The sequence below is a fragment of the Phodopus roborovskii genome, unplaced genomic scaffold (genome assembly GCF_943737965.1).
Source record: "Phodopus roborovskii unplaced genomic scaffold, PHOROB, whole genome shotgun sequence".
Classification (NCBI taxonomy): Eukaryota; Metazoa; Chordata; class Mammalia; order Rodentia; family Cricetidae; genus Phodopus; species Phodopus roborovskii.
This window is the reverse complement of record NW_026126986.1, coordinates 199,014-222,573: the sequence shown is the minus strand read 5'-3', so window position 1 is coordinate 222,573 and position 23,560 is coordinate 199,014.

Below are 23,560 nucleotides of genomic sequence, written 5' to 3'. Positions count from 1 at the left end.
CTTACCACCCCTGCCAAGATAGGTGCCACCTCCCATGACAGGCTTTCTCTCTTTAAAATAAGGCACCAATGAAGTTTTCATACACGTGACTTTTACTTACTAGCTCTTATTGACTGATACCCAGGAAATAATTCAACAGTGAAATGTCTAATACCCATTGTTTGACAGTGCCCTCTCCATGTATAATCACAGCTATTACAATATTAAGAGAATTTTATAAATCAACACAGGGAATTATCTATAACCTCTCTCTCCTTCTCTGTCTCTCTCTCTGGGTCTCTGGATGTGTTTCCTTGTGTTGGTGTCTGGGATTATGATCTGTGTTTTTACTAGACAGTAATGTAATTCTGTGAGAATTCACAAGCAGTTGCAGGTAGATAACATCCCAGGGTTGAAATGAAAGAAAAGAGGGAAGGTGGAATGGAAAAATTCAGCGTGGAGAGACTGGAAAACAAAGCTTGCCCTAAGCCAATGACATATATATTGAGACATATTTCTAACTCCTCTTTGAATCCTGGCTAACAATTGTCTCAAATGGGTCTTGATTATGTATTCTGTGCGCAATTGTAGAACATGTAGAACAATCTATGTCTTAAGATACTACACTGGCCATTAGGGACATTAGACCTTAAATGAGCATGAACTGCTAAGACAGAGGGAGCCCATATCCTAACCAGTTGAAAGTGAGCCAATGTTATTGCGGTAAATAAGGATCAGGATAAACAAATAGGCTGAATAGATGTTTATTCAGGGAGAAATAACTTACAACCTAGACAGATGAACACCAGGAAATTCAACCCGATCCTCTCCTGTCCGAGTCACGCCAGAAAGAGAGCGCCTTCCTGGCCTCCTCTAACCTCCTTCCTCAGGTCACCTCCGCCCATCGCTCCACCCCCCAATGGGCGTGGTCAGTGCTACAGAAGGACTACCTCAATACAATTCCCCTTTTAGTCTAAAGAAAAGATTTAGGTTTAATACAAAACTATATACAAAACAGTGAATAACAAGTGTGCTCTAAGAAAAGGAAAATCGAGAACAAAATGACCTACATATCTAGTCCTAGGGTGAGGGCATAATGGAGTTTACAATAGAATTGTCCTAAGCTGGAAAACGTAAGTCTAGTACCTAATATATCTAACTAGGAGGAGAGAATAATAGCTGTGATAGTTTAATCTTCAACCTCATCAAGACCTGAGAAGGAAATTAACAATACTAGAGTAGACAGGAAATGCGGATGGGCAACTTCCAAAAGGTGCAGCAAGGACAGAAACAGCAAGCCACCTGAACAGTCACCCTAGGTCTCACAGCGACGTTGGTACACCCAGATTTGGCTAAGGCCAAGAGAACTTGACAGACCACAACAACAGCAGGGAAATAGAATGGCTGTCTTACCCTGACTTGGCAAGGTCAAGCAGTCTTCTATATTTGTCTCCTGCAAGCACATAGGACTGCATGTCCAAATCAGTGGTCAAGGTGGGGGCAATTCTATGCCCAACAGGCCATTAGCTGAGGCGAGATTGAACTCCAGCAGGAGCAACAACAGTGTCCAACATATTTTTCGGGAAAGTGCACGGTGCTGTCAGGAGCAACAGTGTCTCATGTCAATGGAGTACTAATATTAAAACATTTAAATGCCATGTTCTGCATGTCTATGAAGTGATTGAAGATTAAGCATCTATATCTGACTAATCTCATAGGTACAGGAAATGTGAGTGAAGATATACTGTAATACTCGGGAACTTAGCTAAAAAGACTGATTAAAACTTTCCTGAGTAAAGCAGGAACAAATACTTAAATAATATAACTATTTACATATACCTACATGTAAATCCCTAAAATAGAGGTAGAGTATAAGTGTCAAGACAAGAGGTAGAACTATAAAGGGCAGCAAAATAAATATCCCAAATTGTATCAATATACAAAATGTCTTGAATACAGGAAAAGTATATATACATAGAATATGGTAAAAAAATAATGTGCATAAAATATTATAAGTGGAAACATTTAACACAATATAACAAAATATAAACTTAATTTTACATAGCTTACTACATAAGAATACACAACAATGTAAGCTGTAAAATACTATCTCATTCTTACTCAAATTCTCAAGAAAATAGGCTAATCTACCTATATCCCATCTAAACCATACCTTTACCAACCATTCCCTATTCCTGTCTAAAAGATAAACCCGAGTGTAAGCATCACCCAATCCCAAATAACTAAAACCAACCCAAAGACGATGACTATTATCCCAAAATTCCAAGGGTAGGGAAAGTGGGCGTAGTCATATTAAGATTACTTCCTGCTGAAATGGGACGATGATTGCTCCAATGGATCCTGTAGGGAAGATAATTTTTAGCAACCAAATTTCTCAACAGAACTGGCTGTGACATATGTAGTTAGTCACTGTGTGGCAGAAAATTCTTGACTGTAGTTCTATTTGAAACTCTGGCCAGGGTGTAATAAAAAGGTGCACCATTACAGCTAGCTTGTCATGAGTTGTCTCGAGCAAAACAGTCTCAAACCGGTTTTAGGGTGATGTTTGTAGTTCCGACACATCAGGTTGAGTCAAGTGGAAACGATGATGTGGGGCCCCATCTTCTTTCCGGAATGTTCAAAGACTGCTGTTAGGAATCGTTATTATTCCTTCTGGAAAAGGTACACATCAATATTAAAGTAAAATTTTCAAGTTTTAAGGTATGCATTAGGGAAAGACAACAATAAGCATTAAAAGTATGTGAGAAAATTAGGATTTCAGAGAGAAAATTGCATAAGATATGAGTCCCCAGATTTTGTTTTCTTCTGCCTTACACCAACTGGCTTCATGATTTAAGGCAGAAACCATGAATTTAATCTTAACAACATGCTTCAATTTAGAGAAGGAAAGCCAAATCCAACTCCAAAGCCAGCATTGGTTTACAAAATTTGGGACTTCAGGAATACTAGATAGTAGAGAGAAATAGATTTCTATATAGACATAGTTTACTACAATTAAATATTTTATTTTTTTTTTTTTACCATATATCAGATTCTGCTTCCTTAAGTAATTGTTTCTGAAGAGCTATCTTCTCTTCTGTAGGCACCTACATGTTCATTGTCTTTTGGCTGTTTGATGATAGGTTTTCTCTGTTTTCCTGTAAAAACAAGAACAGAACACTTCCCCTACCTTTGAGAGGCCTCCGCACACCTCATAGGACTTAGTTTGTTGGATGACTTGTCATTTCTCTTCATTAAGATGTTTCTCTTGTTCAACTCGGATCTTGATTAACTTAGATGGTATCCATAGTTTTTCTTCTCCTGTAGATACAAATGCAAAACCCCTACCCCAACGTAACACATATCCTGCTTTCCATTCTGAAGTCAGTACATCCTTGAAATACACTGGCTGATTTAGTTCAGAAGTTTTTTCTATTGTCCAGTCTCTTTCTGCAGCTGTTTTTCCTTTTTCATCAGCATTAAGAAAGTTTAATGTTAATAAAGCATTATGTAATCTGTGTTTGGGGGTTTTGGTTCCTCCTTCCTGTTTATGGAGCATTTCTTTTAAAGTACGATTGGATCTCTCAACCACTGCTTGTCCTGTAGGATTGTGTGGTATACCAGTTATGTGCTTTATCTTGTAATACTCAAAAACCTCTTTCAATTTGCTGGAGACATATGCTGGAGCATTGTCAGTTTTTATTTGTGCAGGTATGCCCATAATGGCCATTACCTCTAAAAGGTGCGTTATAACAGAATCAGCCTTTTCAGAGCTCAGAGCAGTAGCCCACTGAAACCCTGAAAATGTATCTATAGTGTGATGTACATATTTTAATTTTCCAAATTCTGCAAAATGAAACACATCCATTTGCCATATTTCATTCCTATTTATACCTTTAGGGTTACTGTCTGGTGGTAAAGGAGTTTGGTTATAGAATGAGCAAGTAGGACATTTCCTTACTATTTCCTTGGCTTGTTCCCAAGTGATAGAAAAATCCTGTTTTAAACCTTTGCTGTTCCCGTGGTGTTTCTTATGAAACTCTGAGGCTTCTAGCACACTTCCTATCAATAAACGATCAATTTCATCATTGCCTTGTGCTAGAGGACCTGGCAGACCCGTATGGGATCTGATGTGTGTTATATATATAGGATGAGTCCTCTTTCTGATAGTATCTTGTAACTGTATAAACAATGAAGTTAATTCTCTATTGTCAGGAATAAATTCTGCAGTCAAAATGTGTAAAACGACTCTCTCTGCATATTGAGAGTCAGTAACTATATTGAGGGGTTCTTTAAAATCCATAAGTACCATGAGAATGGCATACAATTCTGCCTTTTGTACAGAATTGTAAGGGCTTTGAACCACTTTGCTAATTTTTCCTGATTTATATCCTGCCTTACCTGATTTATTTGCATCAGTGTAGAATGTATGAACTCCAGAAATAGGTGTTTTTCTTACAATGCGTGGAAGAATCCAAATCGTTTTCTTTATGAATTTGATTCTCTCAGTTTTGGGATAGTTGTTGCTAATTGTTCCCAAAAAAATTACTGCAAGCTCTCTGCCAATATTCGTTATCTTTCCATAAGGAATAAATTTCCTCATTAGTTAAAGGTACTATAATTTCTGCTGGGTCCCTTCCTATTAGCTGACGAAGTCTTAATTTACCTTTTATAATCAAGTCAGAGATCTTTTCTATATATGTTTTTAGTTTTTTATTCTGTTTATGTGGTAGGAATATCCATTCTAATATGATATCTTCTCTCTGCATCAAAATCCCTGAATGATATTCTCTAGATGGTAATATAACCAGAATACACTCTAGGTTTGTATCCACACGGTCCACATGTGCTTCTAGTATACTCTTTTCTACACATTCTAATTCCTTCTCAGCTTCAGCTGATACTATTCATGGACTATTCAAGTCCTTATCTCCTTTTAGGGTCATTTTCAAGTTTTTCAAATCATGCCCTTCCACTCCAGTTATGATTTGCAGTTGAGAAATCTCTCCTAGTAATTTTTGAAGATCATTAAGAGTCTGGTAGCGATCTCTTCTGATCTGTATTTTTGTGGTCTAATTTTCTGTAGACCTATTTTATATCCTCAGTAGTTGATAGACTCTCCTTTTTGTATTTTTTCAGGTGCAATTTGTAATCCCCAGCGAGGCAAAACTTCCTTTACTTTCTCAAACATTTTTTCTAATATTTCTCCTTTAGAGTCAGCTAACAATATATCATCCATGTAATGATAGATTATGGATTGTGGAAACTGTTTACGAATTATTTCTAACGGTTTTTGTACGAAATATTGGCACAGGGTGGAGCTATTTAGCATTCCCTGTGGCAAAACCGTCCATTGATATCTCTTCACCGGTTGAGAATTATTATAATTAGGTACCGTGAAGGCAAATTTCTCTTTGTCTTGTTCTTGTAAAGGTATAGTGAAGAAGCAATCCTTTAAATGAATAACTATAATAGGCCATTCTTTGGGTATCAAAGAAGGCAAGGGCATTCCAGGCTGTAGAGAGCCCATTGGCTGGATAACTTTATTGATGGCTCTCAGGTCTGTAAGCATTCTCCATTTACCAGATTTCTTTTTGATCACAAATACAGGAGAATTCCAAGGGCTGGTTGATTCCTCAATATGTCCAGCATTTAGCTGTTCCTGAACCAGGCTTTCTAAAGCTTCTAACTTCTCAGAGGTCATAGGCCATTGTCCTACCCAGACAGGTTCCTCTGTTAGCCATTTTAAAGGTAGGGCTTTTGGTTCCTCTGTTTGTTCAGCATTTGTATTTTGTTTTTGTACTGCCTGGATATTTGGTCTCTGTCTTGTATAGTACTTAACAGTATTCTTTCCACAATCATGAGGTCGTCTATGGTTCCTATCTAATACAGGAGGAATGTTAATCTGTGTATTCCATTGCTGTAATAGATCACGACCCCATAAATTTATCACTACATCAGCCACATATGGTCTCAACCTCCCTCTCTGTCCTTCTGGTCCTAAACATTCAATCCATCTCGTGCTTTGTTTTACCTGAGCCAGGGTTCCTATCCCTAAGAATTGAACATTTACCTCATGCAGGGGCCATCTTTGAGGCCAAGATTTATTAGATATGATAGTTACATCAGCTCCTGTGTCCAGGAGACCCTCAAACAGTATATTATTCATCTTAACTATCAATCTAGGCCTATGACTATATATAGCAGTTTGCCAAAATATACGTTTTTCATTTCCTTCTGTCATGTTTGATTCAACTTCCATCACTAATTCGTCATCCAGAGCAGTATGAGTTTTTATAATAGGCACAGAATTTTCTAATTGTCCTGTGGGAGATTGTCTTCCACTGTGACTGGGAATGTTCGAACCACCTGTGACGTGGGGGCCTTCGAGAGGCCCCCCAAGGAGTTTCCCGATGGTAAAGGGTTTCCTTGCTTGTCTCTGGTCGATCTACACTCATTTGTGCAGTGTCTGCCTTTTTCACACCTTCTACATAACCCAGAAGGCTGAGGCCTTCTGTTTGATTCATTCCTGGGGGTGTTATTTCTAGGGAAGCTTTGCCTACAATTTCTTTTTAGATGTCCTATCTTACCACAGTTATAACATCTGACATGTTGATATCTCTTCAAACCTTTGGTGATGGCTTCTCCTTCCCAAGCTTCTAAGTCGCCATAGTAAGGAACTCTGTTATCTTGATATCTTCTGTGACCTTTAGATATGGCTTCTCCTATCCATGCTTCAGTCTTATTGTCATTATACTCAATGTTGCCTGTATATAGGACCCATTCATCCAAGGGTGCTGATCGCGTTTTTAAAGGCCAAAGCAACTGTTTGCATTGAGGATTCGCATTCGTATAAGCTAAAGATTCTATGAGTATTCGCCTAGCATCTATGTCTGCTATCTCTAATTGTACTGCCCTAGATAATCTTTCTATAAAGATACTAAAACGTTCTCTAGGTCCTTGCTTTATCTTGGTATAGGGTTCTATCCTCTCTCCTAATTCATGAACCTTATCCCAAGCATTCAAAGCTGCTGTACTGCATAGAGACAAGATGTGTTCATCATAGGCAGCTTGGGTTTCTGGGTCAGCATAGAGACCCTCACCAAGAATTTTATCTTAGGGAGCTTTATAACCTTTCTTTAAGCCCTGAAGTTCAAGAGCTTTTGCTTCCTCTCTCCATAAAGCCCTCCATTCTATTTGAGAGGAGCTTTCAAGGACAGCTGATATTAATTGATCCCAATCCTTAGGGGTTACCTTGTTATTCCATGCCCATGATTCTAATAATTGCTTCACATAAGGTGAATGCATGCCATAAGAGACTACTGCTTCCTTTATACCTTTTAAATCTTTCATACGTATTGCTTCCCACTGATATGCAACGACACCTTTTGGATGTTTCTTCGTTGCTGGATTTTCATGAATAGATACAGGGAAAGCTCCCCTGACCCTAAATGGTGTGGAAAATTTTAAATCTCTTTCATGCCCTGTTACCTGTAGTTCTTCTTCTGATGTATCAGACTGAAGGTCTTCTAAAGCCTGAAATCTATTCACCATTGTTTCTTTGAGTGTCTGAACTTCTTGAATCAAATAACTTTCTAGAGACTTCATTGCATCAGTCAGTTTCTTACTTTCTCCAACTACAAATGATTCCATGTTTTTAATCTTATCATCCTTAGATATTATCTGAATGACGTGTAAACTGCCTTCCAGAAACAATGTTCTATCTGCTAGCTTGCCATTATCCTCAGACATGGAAGAGATTCTGTCATCTAGTCTTTCTATCTGATGTTCCAGTTTTTTAAACTTATTAGTAGCTTCCTCCGACCAGGAGTGGGCTGTTTCTGCTAGTTTGTTAATGCATTGCATTGTTTCTGTTCTGGTTATTGAGGTATCTGACATGAAACAAATTATACCTTTCAGCTCGCCAACGCCATCTTCAATATTCTGAACCTTTCTTTCTATATTTTCTATGCTTTGAATTCTATCATTTTCAATGTTTCGAATCTTTGTCTCTACGTTTTGAATTCTATCATTTTCAACGTTTTGAATCCCTGTCTCTATGCTTTGAATTCTATCATTTTCAATGTTTCGAATCTTTGTCTCTATGTTTTGAATTCTATCATTTTCAATGTTTTGAATCCTTGTCTCTATGCTTTGAATTCTATCATTTTCAATGTTTCGAATCTTTGTTACTAAGTCTCCTGTGGTTTGTACAAGTTCCTTATTGTTTGCTGTAATCTCAAACCATTTCTTTAAGAATATCATGTTAATGATGAAACCCATTGCTATTACAAAATAAAAGTATATATTGGTCCAGTCATAAGTTTCTTCTGCTAAAATCCCTTCTACATATGAAGTAAAATAATTCATAAAGTTCTGCATAGTAAAATTATCTGCCATAGTTATGGAACAGTTTATATCAGATTTTATATCAGCTTAAATTGCAAAGGATGTTACAATTACCTTAGGTGTAATTCTGCTGTCCTGGAACTTTGATGCTTTTAGTTGTATATCTCAGCTTGTGGTAACTATGCCTGGAGGTGTGTCACCAAATAGAGCCTAGCCGCCGAGGCTCGTCTGGTCCCGGTTCCTGTAAAAAGTTCTTAACAAACTATGGCAAGGAGAATTTTGTTAAAAGGGGACTTTTGGAGTTACTTGTAACACAAGACGAAACGCGTGCAAGCCAGGCGGGTGCCTCCGGGCGGGTGCCGCCTGGTGGGTGCCGCCGGGCGGGTGCTGCTGAGAGGCTCTGCGCAAATGCAAAGTCCCGTGCAGAAATGGGCAAAAAATATTAAGCGGTAAGTGCCTTCTCAGGTCTGCTTTAGCGGCAAAGATCTCCTTTGCAGTAAGGAAGAGGCAAATGTCCCAAAGCTGTGGTGAGTCCACCTGGTGGGGGAGGGGGGCGGCTTCTGCTGCCTGGGGGCAAAACCCAGGTAAATCCCGCTTCTGACACCAGATATTGCAGTAAATAAGGATCAGGATAAACAATTAGGCCGAATAGATGTTTATTCAGGGAGAAATAACTTACAACCTAGACAGATGAACACCAGGAAATTCAACCCAATCCTCTCCTGTCCGAGTCAGGCCAGAAAGAGAGTGCCTTCCTGGCCCCCTCCGACCTCCTTCCTCAGGTCACCTCCGCCCATCGCTCCACCCCCAATGGGCATGGTCAGTGCTACAGAAGGACTACCTCACAACACAATGTCACTTTAAGTCCCATAGTGAAATCTAAAGTCATTCATGTGTTCATTCTCTCTAAAGTTCGGCATCTCACTTTAATTTTTTCACTAGAAAGACAATTAATTTCTTGTTAAACAGAGTCACACTTTGGGCACTCTATAAGAAAAAATCTTCCAACTAATTGTTTCTCAAATACACCCTGGTAGCCATATCTTATTTCTGCAGTTTTGGCAAGAGTTGTGTCCCCAAACTTGAGTCTCTGCAAACACATTGGGTTGAAGATTATACAGGTTTCTCATTCCCAATTAAGAGCAACACATCCCTAGTAGGAATGTTCAGAGCCCATACAAAGATAAGGATGTTTCGAACCATCTAATATTTCCAGAACATGGTGCAGAATATTCAGAAACAAAACCTTTAGGACTGGATCAGGAGGTAGAGTCACACATCTCTCAGCATGCTACAGCAATATGTAGATATGGACACTGTTGCACAAACCTCAGTTATTATCTTAACAGAAGTTAAAACAGTGATGCATACTGTATTTACTTTTACCAAGTGGTATTTAAATTGTTGAGGCAAATGATTATAAAGCATCATATAGGCTTATTTGGCAAGCAGCAAAGATGAAAGTGCAAACAAAAAAACCTAAATCTCACAACCCACCCAACTCCTTTTCTCTGGTTCAGTCTACTGATGATATGTATACATTGAAAACCTCACCCTGTGGAAGATACATTTAGAAATTAGAGTTATAAGTCTTAAAATATAGGGCATGAACCAGCAATAGTTGTTAGTCAGCTTACACACAGAGTGTAGCCAATGACATGAGGTAAATTGTTTTGTAGTTCCAAATGCCTCTATTTTAATACTTTTCAGGATTGTGCCCTGGCTCCATTTAAAGAATACCAAGCATCTTATTATTGTAATTTACAGGAACCTATTAACTCTTCAGGCAACTAGACACATGGTAAACTGTATATCCATTAATTAAATATTCCACTAAAATTTCAATACAGAAATATGAATACAGAAAGACTGAAATACAAAATATTATCCCCATGATCAACACACCCACTGTCAAATAGATTCCATGAAATCTGTTGCCAGTACAGATAATTATCTCTGTATAAATTGGAAATGACCAATTTCAATTTGTAAATGCTTTTCTAAGAAAAACGTGCTTTCTTCCACACCCCAGGATTAAATCTGCAGTGTTTACATCCTCACTCTTGAGATTTTACTTCTACTGAAATAGGCCAACAATGGGGTTATGTTTGTTGCTCTTAACAGGTCTCCCAATGGCAACTTGCTATGAATATTCTTTGAAATGATTCATCAGCTTCTGTCTAATTGGTTTACATCTAAAAATTTTATATTCTACCGAAAAAGACTATCACTGTCCTGCCTAAAATAGATGAAAATCCAAAAGAAATACCAACCAACCATACAGCAAAACAGAAAACATTAAATTTCGAGAGCCCAATTTGCTCATTGCTTTTTGTGCCCATAGTATGGCAGGAGAAATCCCAGTTGATTGCCAGGCAAACAGTTGTCATCTCACATCTGTAGCAATCTAATTAAAATATCCAATTCAAACTGAGGGCCTGACCTCTCCCACCTGCCAACACACAATTTGCTCATGTGTATTCCATGGAAGATATAAGTCTATGAGTTGTAACAACTATGTTCATGTCTCCTAAATATACCTTCCTACTATGATTGCAGTAAAGCTCACAGGCTAATGAAGACATTAGTATTCACTGACAGTTCCCTCGAGGGAACTACAAGACTGCTCCCAACTAACAATCTCAGCTTCCGTGGAAAGGCTATCATAAATGCCCTTCCCGGAGAGTGAGATCAACAACTAACTTCTCCATGGAGTCCTCAACTAATGCCTGTTGAAAACAGGAGCAAACACCCATACATAAACACTGAGTCAAACTAGAACCCAGAAGCAGATGGAGAGGACAAGACCATGCGGTAGAAGTACATAGAGACAGCTTACCTGAACAAGGAGGAGCTAAGGGCCACTAGACTGATAGCTGGGAAGCCAACAGGGGTCTGACTCGGACCCACCTGAATATGGGTCTCAGCCAGAAGGTCTGAGCAGTCTAAGAGACCTGAGACAGTGGAGCCAGGATGTATCCCTGGTGCACAAAAGGACTTTGCAAACATATCCCCCATGGAGGGATAACTGCCTTATTCTAGAGATAGGAGAGAAGCCCTAGTCCCTACTTCACAGGACCTGTCAGATCTACATGACCCCAACTGGATGGCATTCCCCTACATATTGTATTGTGGTGGGGGGTTGGGAGGGGAGGGAGGAGGGTGTTTAAAAAGAGTGGGGGGGGGGGGGGGGGGGGGCCAAGGGGGGGGGAGGAGGGAGGGAGGGCTTGGGGGGAGGGAGGGAGGGGGGGAAGAGGGAGGGGGAGGGAACTGGGATCGACATGTAAAATAATAATAATAAAAAAAAAGCTTTGACTCCAAAATTTAAGTTGAAGAACAAGTTACTGGGGAAAAGTATTTCTATTTTTGTTTCCACAGAAAATGAAAAGATGTGGATTCCTTCCAGACTAATGTGGTTTGATCACACCAGACCGCCTGAAACAGAGTACAAGCTGATCCTACATTCCAAACAGCTGGACAAAACAGCCCTACAGACTACAGCTAGGATATCTGAATCTTCTTCGAATCCCCCAAGACAGCGCCCCTTACCAGCAGGAAGTAGTTTGGAAAGAACGACGCCCAAATTCCCAAATATTGTGTATAAATATTTGTTTTCATTTAATTGGACTTTGTTATATAAAATTAAATAAAAAATACTCTATATGCATAAAAAAAAAAAGTATTCACTGACAGTAAATTGATGAGCACTTAAAATCCAGGTTTTAATTCCCAAGTATGTAGATAATATACTTTACCTAGCCCCAACTCTCATACTTACAAATATGTTCTTTGTTCTATTGTCCTCAAGGGAACTTGATCTTCTGGATGAATTTGCTAATAAGTTCAGTTAACAGGTTAGTAAATAATTCTCCTGAAAATACTGAAAAAGACAGACATACATACACACAGCAACAGACAAACATATTGTGCAACATGTAAACAGAGAGGGTAATTTTGTCTGGATTCTTGAGAAACACGCCCTTTCATTTGGACAGTGATTTAATATTTCAACCAGGAACCTGTCCTCTGTCATGAATGAGCCAGATATTAACATTTTGACTCTTGAAAACTTCATTCTTGTTCTTGTAAAAAGAAAACTTTCTGTGACTTGGAGTCATTCTGTTCTCACACCGTACCAATGAGAATTCAGGCAGTCCCTTTGTTGATAATACCAGCTGTCAAAAAGTTATAATTCACTTGACTATTACAATGATGTTCATATGATTTAATGCAACCATCTTGTGTTTGTACACAGTAATACATGACTTCCTTGATAAGTATAGATGTTATGCTTCTGTCATCCAAGAAATATAATCTCTGTTCACCTCAGGTATTTTGAGTATTGTGCCTGTAAATAACAACTACCATTGACTAGTTTTTGTTCATTTTTAAATCTCAGAGATGGATAGTAGTTGATGTGTATCATTCATCTGATACATCCTTGAATAACTCTGTGATATCTATTAAATAACTAAGTGTTTATTTTTTCATACTGTGGTGCCATTTCTTGGGCTTCCTGAAGACAATATCTATGTATGTTTCAACTACGACCTATGTTATCATTTATTCCATATATGATCATTCAGCATCATAAATGAATGCTATCTTCCTGTGGAAAAGAATGGTAAGGTTTTTGTTCTTGTTGTTGTTGGTGGTGTTGTTGTAATTTGGCATTGTCCTTTCTCCAGAATATCTTGAATAATCTTGAGATAAATAAGCCCGCTAAAAAAGAAGTCAGGAATTTTAAGGTGAATGATATGTAGGTGACACTAAAAAATGACAGAGAATTCTTGCCTATGAAACACATCCCTTTTCATGGGGTTTAACATCATTTGATCTTATCAAACAAGTTTCTGTAAGTGCTAGTTTTCAAATACCGAACATAAATATTCTTTGCTCTTTTTTGCTAAATGTCCTCTAACAAAAGCAAATATGTGGTTTCAAAACTAAAGAACATCATCTACAATGCGTTAATAATTGGTATGTGGATTGCATGAAGAAATATTGTATGCCATGAACATAATAGGCAATGAACTTAATAATCACATCACCTATTGAAGAAAATTTAAAAATGAACAGTAGTAAAGAAGAAAAATCCAATAAGGCAATATAAAATCAGATCTCAATATTAGTAGGAGGAAATAGGAAAATATCAAAGAATGGAAGAACCAAGGAGGATGAATTGAAAGATGGGCAGACATTCATTTTGGTCTCACTTATTAGGCAAGTTGTATATATTTGTATTTATCTAATATTTTATCTAACAACTCATAATGAAAGTGTCTATCAGTGACCAAGGGAAGAATATAGTTATCCTAGAAAGCACATTATGTTTTTAATTTTATTTTTTAATATAAAAAAGAAGAAAGAATGTTGGGTAATGAATTGTTATATTCTCTTAGCCATATATTTTCTATAAATCCCAATGTTCCTCATTTTCTTCTAGATGTTTGAATAGGGTTGATGCCTCATTAGAGATAAGAACCATCTATTTTTTTTCTCATTCTAGTCTAAGAAGTAGATTAAAATTTTCTTAGAGAAGTTAACAATGGTACACTTATCCTTTGCAAGACATCTTTTAGACTTTTAGTTTTGTTAATCCATGGTTTTATTTCTTATCGAGGAAGACATTCATTTTTTAAGTCTTTGAACGGTTTTTCCACATATGTATTTCATTAATTAGATACTCTTTCTTGAATAATGCCGGTAAGTGTAGGACAACTTACAGGTCTTTGGTGCTGTTATTCTTTGGATAATCACATTCCACTTATTCTGTCATGACACTTATCTTTGGAGAGTAAATTATCTAGTGGTAACACAGCATCTCAGATAATCTTTCTTCTAAAGGCCATGATAGGGCAAAACAGAATTCCACCAGGGGTGTCAGGAAACAATTATGATGTAGCATTCTGTCACATTTTTCTATCCATACTTCTATCCTACTCATAGATCCACATGATAGATAAATTTATTTTCTTCCCAAACTGCAAGTCTCTATGTGCGTTATACTTAATTTCCGTTCTCCTAACAAACAAATACATGATTCTAGTAAGTACACATGAAAGTCAAAGCATCACATTTCAAGTCAACTAGGTTGATGTACAGTTAGGCATATATTCTCTGCTACAACTTTCAAGTTTCCACAATGTACACATAACCATTCTTGTGACTCTACCTTAATCAATTTATTTTTTGACAATGGCGAGTCTCAGACAATATGAGTTCTAATTCTCATTCTACAACTGAATTTGTAGAGCCCATTATATGGAAAGCTATCTTGTTCAACCTAGACACATTGCTGTGTGAGGTGGAGAGAGGTCTTAGTCCTGCCTCACGTGAATGATGGGATCCAATTATTAATTATACTAGGAGGCCTTACCCTTTCCAATAGATGAGAGGTAGGGCAAGCAGAAGAGAGGAGAGATGAAAAAAGGGAACTGTAATGTAAAAAAAATTACTTACAAAATTTAAAAAAAGAATTAACAATCACATATAATTAATATCCCTTAATATCAATGGACATAATATAACTACAAAAAAATGACTAAATGAGCATGAAAAGAGGATTTCTGCTGCATACATGAAACACCTCAACTTCAAAGACAATTACTACCTCATTGTGAAAGGTTGGGAAATAATTTTCTGATCACATGAAAATAAGAAAGAAGCTGGCAAATATAATATCTAATGAAATGGACTTCAGGATAAAATTTTCAAAAAAATGGAGACAGATATTTCATTTTCATCACAATATAAGTTCACCAGGATTAATTCTGAATTCTAAATACCCATGTCCCAAAGAGGACATCAATCACAATTATAAAAACAATAATACTAAATCTTAAATCACAAACCCTAGTTGATGTATTAATAGTTGGAGACTGCAAAACCCCATCTCAAAAAATAGCAGGTGTTCAAGAAGAAAAGTTAACAGAGAAATGAGAAAAGTAATCAATGTTATGATTCACATTGACTGAATAATGTCTGTAGAACATTACCCTTAAAATACAATAGAGCCTACCTTCTTCACATTTAAACAATCAAGAATTTCTCAGTGGTAAATGCAATGACACAATTAAAGAAGTTCATGAATCCTTCCCTATGACCATCTAAACACTCAGTAACAAAGTAAATGTCAACACATACAAAAATAATAACCCCTCATGTCTTAAGTGATCTCAATGATGAATGTAACAAACCAACAACACAAATTACAGAAATCCTGCAAACTCATGGAAATTACACAAAGCACAACTGAAATTCAATGGAAATGAGAAGAAATAATGAAAAAAAAAAGACTTCAAACTAAGGTAATGCAGATTTAATACAACCTTATGGGACGACATAAAAGGTATGCTAAGAGGACAGTTCATAGCACTAACTGCCTCCATAAGAAGCTGCAGATGCAAGACGAAGGGCAACTTGCTCATAAATATTGATGCAGAAATACTCAATAAATCACAGGCAAACTAAATACAAAGCACATAAAAAATTATTCAACATAATCAAGGAGGATTTGTCACAGATAGAGATGGTTCAACATACAAAAATCTGTCAGTGCAATTCTCCATATAAACAACTTGAAAGAATAAATCCTAATGATTATCTAAGTGGATGCTGAAAGAAGCATTTGACAAAATCCTACATTCCTTCATTGAAGGTCTTGGAAAGATCATGAAATCAAGGATCATAGCTGATCATAATAAAATAAAGTGTGGCATGTCAACATTAAACTAAATTAAGAGAAAGTCAATAAGATTCCTGAAATATAAGGAACAGCATAAGATGTTCACTCTCTCCATTCCTATTCAATATAGTACTATGAGTCCTAGGTAGAACAATAAGAAAACAAAAGGAGATAAACTTAATAAAATTAGGAATGGAAAAATTAAAAGTTTCGCTATTTGCAGACAATATGATAGTATACACAACTGATCCAAAATTCTACCTGGGAACACTTAAAGCTGATAAGCACATTCCCACATGTGGCAGGATACAATATTAACACAAAAAGGAGAGTAGCCCACGTACATATCTGTGATAAACAGCAGAGAAATATCACACATTACAATAGCCGAAACAACAAAAAATATCTTCAGGTATCTCAAACAAGGGAAAGTCATGTAGGAAAAGAGCAAGCAATCCACAGATTCAATGCAACCCTCTTGACAATTCTAGCACAATTCTTCATAGATCTTGAAACAAGAATAATCAGCATTATATGGATAAGGAAGATGCACAGAATATCAAGAACAACTGTGTACAATAAAGAAAATAAGACAGTAATCACCAACAATGATATTTTCTTCTACTATGAATTGATAGTAATAAAATCAGCCTGGTATTTACACCAAAATAGGCAGGTGAACCAATGAAATCAAATTGAATGTCTTGATATAGATCTATACAGCTATGACACCTGATATTTGACAATGATGCTAAAATTATGATTCATAATAAACGACATTTTAAGCAATTGGTCTGGCACAGCAGATGTCCCACAAGAAAATATGGGATTAATATAATGTGGTCCATTTAAACAATCAAGAATTTCTCAGTGGTAAATGCAATGCCATAATAAAATTTGAGGCAAATATATGGAATTAGAAAAGCATCCTGAGAGAGCTAATGCAGATTGAGAAAGACACAATAAACATGGTGTTTACTCACTGATAAATGGATATTATATGCAAAGTAAAGCAATGATAACCAGCCTCCTAATCCACAGCCCCAGAGAACTTAAATAACATACAGATTTCTTGGGTAAACTAGGGCTTAGAAGTAGCTGGTGGGAACATGAAGGATCATGATTTTTGAATTGTGGGATGAATGCAAATAGAGAGCAATAAGATACATATCTAGATGGAGGAGGCTATTATGGGGTTAGGAAGCAAACTTGTGTCAACATAACTCTATGAAATCCAAAAGGAGGATCCCAGGTCAAACACCCCTAAATAGTTTAGTGGATGCATAAAATAACCATCTCCAGTAAGTGGATGATGACTACCCTAATTGTCAACAAAGCACCTTTATGGAATTATTGATGAAATAGGTGACAGATGCAGGGATCCAAAATCAAGCACTGGCTTGAGAACAAGCAATCACACTAATATAAATTGGTGAGTATTTTTTTTTTTGGTTGTTTGATTTTTTTTTTGTTTTGTTTTGTTTTGTTTTATCACAGTGTGGGTATTGACTTGAAGACTGCACATGTGTACCTTCCCAAACTTATGAGAACTCTCAGGGCCTAGACTCACTGCTATGGAGCCAAGATAGAACCATTATTAGCCATCTGCATGTGGATGATGGATTGTTGCTTGATTTGATATGGAGATCCCTAGCAATGGATTCAGTCATGGCATACGACTTTGTTCTTTTTTACCTACTTTTTATGCAGTTGTGACTAACATAGCATTGATGCAGAGGCAGGGGCCAGAGAAAGTGAACAAGACCACTCAATATTCAGCACGAACTTTACCAAATGTGGACTCTAAATTAAAATCTATAACACAGTACAATAAGTATTCCTATCTAGCACTTGATGCTATGAATCAAGACTTTCAGAAACCATCATATAAAATATATTTTGCACAGACCACATTAAGAAAAAATATGCATATTGGCAATGATGCACAGCTTTAATCCTAGCAGTTTGGAGTGAGGTGCAGGCAGATATGGGTTTGAAGCTAGTCTGGTCTACAGAGTGAATATAAGGAGAGATTCCAAAGTCATACAGAGAAACTCTGTGTTCAAAAACCAAATGAAACAGATACAAGAAACAACTCTCACATGAACCTATGCCTAAGCTAAACAGTTTACCGTGTAACTGAAGGGAGGTAATAATAGCAAGCTTACTCTTTGAAGGATATCTCTGAAGACTTGATTTCATAGTTTATAGTCTTCCTTGGACAGAAATAAATTCTCAGAACAGGTTTTCCAGAGTCTATATTCAGGGTGATAAAGCACTTTTGATTTTTATAATGGTGTCAGTTAGGACACCAACTTCCAGGGCTACTATTGTATCTTGAGGGGAGTATCATCTTACATGTCAACTGAAATTCAAGAATATGCATATCATATTGATAGAAGAGTAAAATTTCCAAGGAAAGCTCTGTAACTCAAATGGTTTCTGTGGGTGACCCATAATGTGGGCATAGAGAATCTCACTATTCTTGCCAGATGGTAATAATTGTATCATAGAGAGTCACAATATAACACAGCTGTCCATGTAAGACAAATTCCATCCACACATGGCTCCTTGTATCCTCAATCTATTCTCCCAAGCACAGAAGACTCGGAAGTTTTATTTTTCTACTTTGCTTACTCCACAGTTACATAATATTTGTAGTGAAACACACATGTAAGATAAGGCCTAAGTAAGCCAATACAGTCTAAGGATGAGCTTAGATAAAATCATATACAACAGCTCTCATATTGTGCATACAACAGAATATTATTTATTCTTAAAGAGACAGAAAATTATAATACATGCATAATGTGGATGAATCTTACAGTTATTACACAAAGTTAAATCAGCTAGATGCAAAAGATAATTTGTGATATTCCTTTTATGATCTAACAATTAATGTTTGCCTGAAGATCACAGTGCAAAGCTAGTCACACTAGTCAGCCATACAGGTCAGGCAGTGTTGTTACAAACCTATAATCCCAGCAGCTACAATAGTTATCCACTGAAGCATGGCAGAGGTGCTGTACTTCTTTAATGCCAGCACCCAAGAGGAGCATAAGGTGGCTAGAGACATGAGAGCAGTATATTCAGTCTGTAGTCATGCTTAGGACAGGATCCACCCCACCAAAACTTTGGTCTGAGCCTTATAAGTGGCAAGAACTCCCTAGTGGCTGGCTGCTTTGCTATTCTAGTCTTCAGTTCGAACCCAAGTATCTGTCTCTGCAATATATTTTTTATTATTCATGCTACAAAATATGTTATACAATGCCATTTATAGGAGGTACCTGTGGTGGCATTTCAGAACTGAGGAGCAAGAAACATCATGGTATAATGGACACAAGGTTTTGGGTGATAGAAAGGGATTTATAGAGTAGATGATAGTAACAATTATATAACAATGTAAATTCACTACCCTTGACCTGTACACATTTTTTAAAAAGTGATCCAGAATGGAAAGTATTAGTTATGTGTATTTTACCCAAATTCTGATTTTACTTACTTATATTTTATTTAGATATTGATCCCAGTTTCCTCTCCTTCCCTTCCTTCTCCCCTCTCTCCCTCCATCTCATGGCCCCAGACTACCTTCTAATCCCAATCTCCTCCCGTGCACCCCACAGGTAATGTGATGATTTCCAGTAGTCAACAAAATCTGTCAAGTCACTTGGAGTAGGGACTAGGCCCTCCCTCCTGCCTCTAGGTTAAGGGAGTAACCCTACATGGGGAATTGCTCCCAAAGTCCTTTTTAGCACCAGAGATACATCCTGATTTTACTGTCTGAGGTACCATAGCCTGCCCAAGTCTTCTAACTAAGAACTACTTTCAGAGGGCCTGTGTCAACCCAATGGTGGACTCCCAGCTATCAGTGTAGGTGCCCATTAGCTCCTCCATATTCAGGTCAGCTGTCTCTGTGAGTTTCTGTAGCCTGATCTTGTCCTAACTCTCTGCATCTGTATACCATTTTGGCTAAGTGTTTAGCTATGGATGTCTGATTCTGTTTCAATCAGCTACAAGATGACGGCTCTAGGATGGCAGATAATTTACTCTTCAAATTTATTATCAAGGAAGGGCATTTATGGTAGCCTTTACAATGTTGCTTAAATTGATGATCAGGGTCAGCCTTGCATGTCTTTGAATCTTTCTCTAGAGTAGTTTTCTCTTCAATCCTTAAAATGGCTCCCTCTTTTATGGTATCTCTCACCCTAGCTGTCTTTTTTCTCTTGTCCATTCCTCCTCTGAATCAATCTTCATAATCCCAAGTATTTTTCTGTCTTGCCCTTTTATTTCTCCTAGCTTCCTTTCCCCTTCTTTCCCCCACACCACTGCCAATATTCTCAAGAGATCTTTATCATTTCCTGTTCTGTGAGGGACCTTAAATTTCTCCTTGTATCCTATTTTCTCTGGCAGTTTGAATTATAGGTTGGTGATCCTTTAATCTATGTCGAAAATCCACATATGAGTGAGTGAGTACATACCATGTTCCTCTTTGTGTGACTGGGTTACCTCATTCACGATAGTTTGTTCAAATTCCATTCAATTATCTGAGAATTTCAAGATTCCATTTTCCCCCACAGACTAGTATCCCATTGTGTAAAAGTGCTACATCTTCTTTATCCATTCAATATATTCATTTATGAAGAACAAAGGCAACACACTTCTACCTCTAAATTATGTGTCTCTTTGTCACTTAAATAAATACCAATTTCTTCAACTTGTTTTCTTTTTTTTTTACCCTGCATATTTTCTTTTTAATTTTTTTATTTAATTTATTATTTTACATTTCGATCCCAGTTTCTTCTCCGTTCCCCCCCTCCATTTCTCCCTCACCTTTAAACTCTCTGCCCTCTCAATGCACCCTCACCACCCTTGCCTCCCTTCCCCCTACACCAATTCCATATATAGAGGAACGCCATCCAGTTGCAATTATGTAGATCTGACAGGTCATTTGAAGTAGGGACTAGGGCTTATTTCCTGTCTCTATGTTAAGGCAGTTATCCATCCATGAGGGATGTGTTCACAATGTCTTTTGTGCACCAGAGATACATCCTGGCTCCTTTTGACTGCTCAGTCCTTCTGGTTGATACCCATATTCAGGGGAGATTGAGTCAGTCCTGTTAGCTCCTCCTTGTTCAGTAGGCTGTCTCTATATGTTTCTGCAGCCTGGTCATGTCCTCTCCATCTGCATCTGGGTTCTAGTACAACTAAGTGTTTATGTATGGGTGTTTGCTCCTGTTTCCAACAGGTATTAGATGAGGGCTCCATGGATAAGTTAGTTGTTGATCTCACTATACTGGAAAGCCACTTATATTAGCCTTTCCACGGATGCTCAAATTGTTAGTTGGCAGCAGTCTTGTAGTTCCCTACACCTATCTTTGTGTTCAATTTTCTCTTCAAACCAATATTGGCTCCCTCTTTTATGTTCTTCCTCTCTCACACTCTTTCACTCTCTGTCTCTATCTCCTGTCTTCTATTAATAACCAGACTCAATCTTTCTCCTCACATGTGTTTTCCTCTACTCCCCCTCGCTTTCTCCTACTTCTCTCTCCATTCACTGCCCCCCAACTTCGCCTGTGATCTGGGGGGACTTGCCCCTTCCCACTTCTGTGAGGGAATTTATATGAATCTCTTAAAATACACCTTGTATCCTAGTAATTCTGGTGTTGTGAATTATAGGCTTGTGATCCTTTGCTCTAGATCTAAAATCCATATATGAGTGAGTACATACTATGTTCCTCTTTTTGTGCCTGGGTTACCTCATTCAGGATGGTTTCTTCATGTGTCACGCACTTGCCTGTGAATTTCAAGATTCCATTATATTTTCTGCAGAGTAGTATTCCATTGTGTAGATATGCCACATCTTCATTATCCATTCTTCAATTGGGGGGCATTTAGGTTGCTTCAAGGTTATTGCTATTACAAATAGTACTGCTATGAACATAGTTAAACAGATGTCTTTGTTGCTTGGATGTAGATCATTTGGGTATATGCCTAAGAGTGGGATTGCAGGGTCCTGTGGCAAACTAATTCCCATTTTTTCTGAGGAACCGCTATACTGATCTCCAAAATGGCTGTATGAATTTTCACTACCACCAGCAGTGGAGGAGTGTTCCCATTTCTGCACATCCTCTCCAGCATGAGTAATTATTGGTGTTTCTAATTTTAGCCATTCTGGCAGGATTAGGATGGCATCTCAAAGTAGATTTTATTTGAATTTCCCTAATAGCTAAGGATGTTGAGCACTTTCATAAGTGTCTTTCAACCTTTTTGATTTCCTCTATTGAGAATTTTTTTTTTATTTTTAGTTCTCTACCCCAGTTTTTAATATGATTATTTGGTGTATTGTTAACTAGTTTCTTGAGATCTTTATATATTTTGGAGATCAGCCCTTTGTCAGATATAGGATTGGTGAAAATCTCTTCCAAGTCTGTGGGCTGCCATTTGGTCATGTCCATGTGTCCTTTGCCTTATAGAAGCTTCTAAGTTTGAAGAGGTCCCATTTATTAATTTTGCTCTCAGTGTCTGTGTCCCTGTGTTCGAGAAACAGACTCCTATACCAATTTTTCAAGTGTACCTCCTACTCTCTCTTCTAAGAGGTTCAATGTGGCTGGATTGATGTTGAGGTCTATGATCCATTCGGACTTGAGTTTGGGGCATGGTGACAAACTTGGGTTATCAGAAGTCTTTTACACACGCTCATCCTATTGTGACAGCACCATTTGTTGAAGAAACTGTCCTCACTCCATTGTATAATTTTAGCTGTTTTGTTGAAAATAAGATGTTCATATGTGTGTGGGTTAATGTCAGGATTTTCGATTCAATTCCTTTGGTCTACCAGTCTATTTTTGTGCCAATACCAGGCTGTTTTCAGAACTATAGCTCTGTAGTGAAGCTTAAAGTCAAGAATTGTGATGCCTCTTGAAGTTCTTTTATTATATAGGGCTGTTTTTCCTATCCTGGGTCTTTTATTTTTCATATAAATTTGGTTATTATCCTTTTAAGGTGAGTGAAGAATTGTGGTGGGATATTAATGATGATTGCATTAAATCTGTAGATTGCTTTTGGCAAGATTGTGATTTTTACTATGTTTATCCTACCTATCCACGAGCATGGGAGACACTTGCATTTTCTGGTATTTTCTTTAATTTCTTTCTTTGGAGTCACAACGTTCTTATTATATAGGTTTTTTACTCATTTGGTAAGTGTTATACCAAGATCTATTATGTTGCTTGTGGCTATTGTAAAGGTTGATATTTCTTTAATTTCTTTCTTTGTCATCTGAAAAAAGTAGGGGTGGTGATTTTTTTGAGTTTATCTTGTATCCTGCTAGTTTCTTTTAGGTTCTTATCCACTGCAGGAGTCCCTGGTAGAGTTTACTGGGTCACTCATGTAAACTAACATATCATCTGCAAATAGAGACTGTTTTACTTCTTCCTTTCCAATGTGGATCCCCTTGATCTCCTTTTGTTGTCTTATAGCATTAGCTAGTACCATATTGAAGAGATATGGAGAGAGATGGCAGCCTTGCCTTGTTCCTGATTTTAG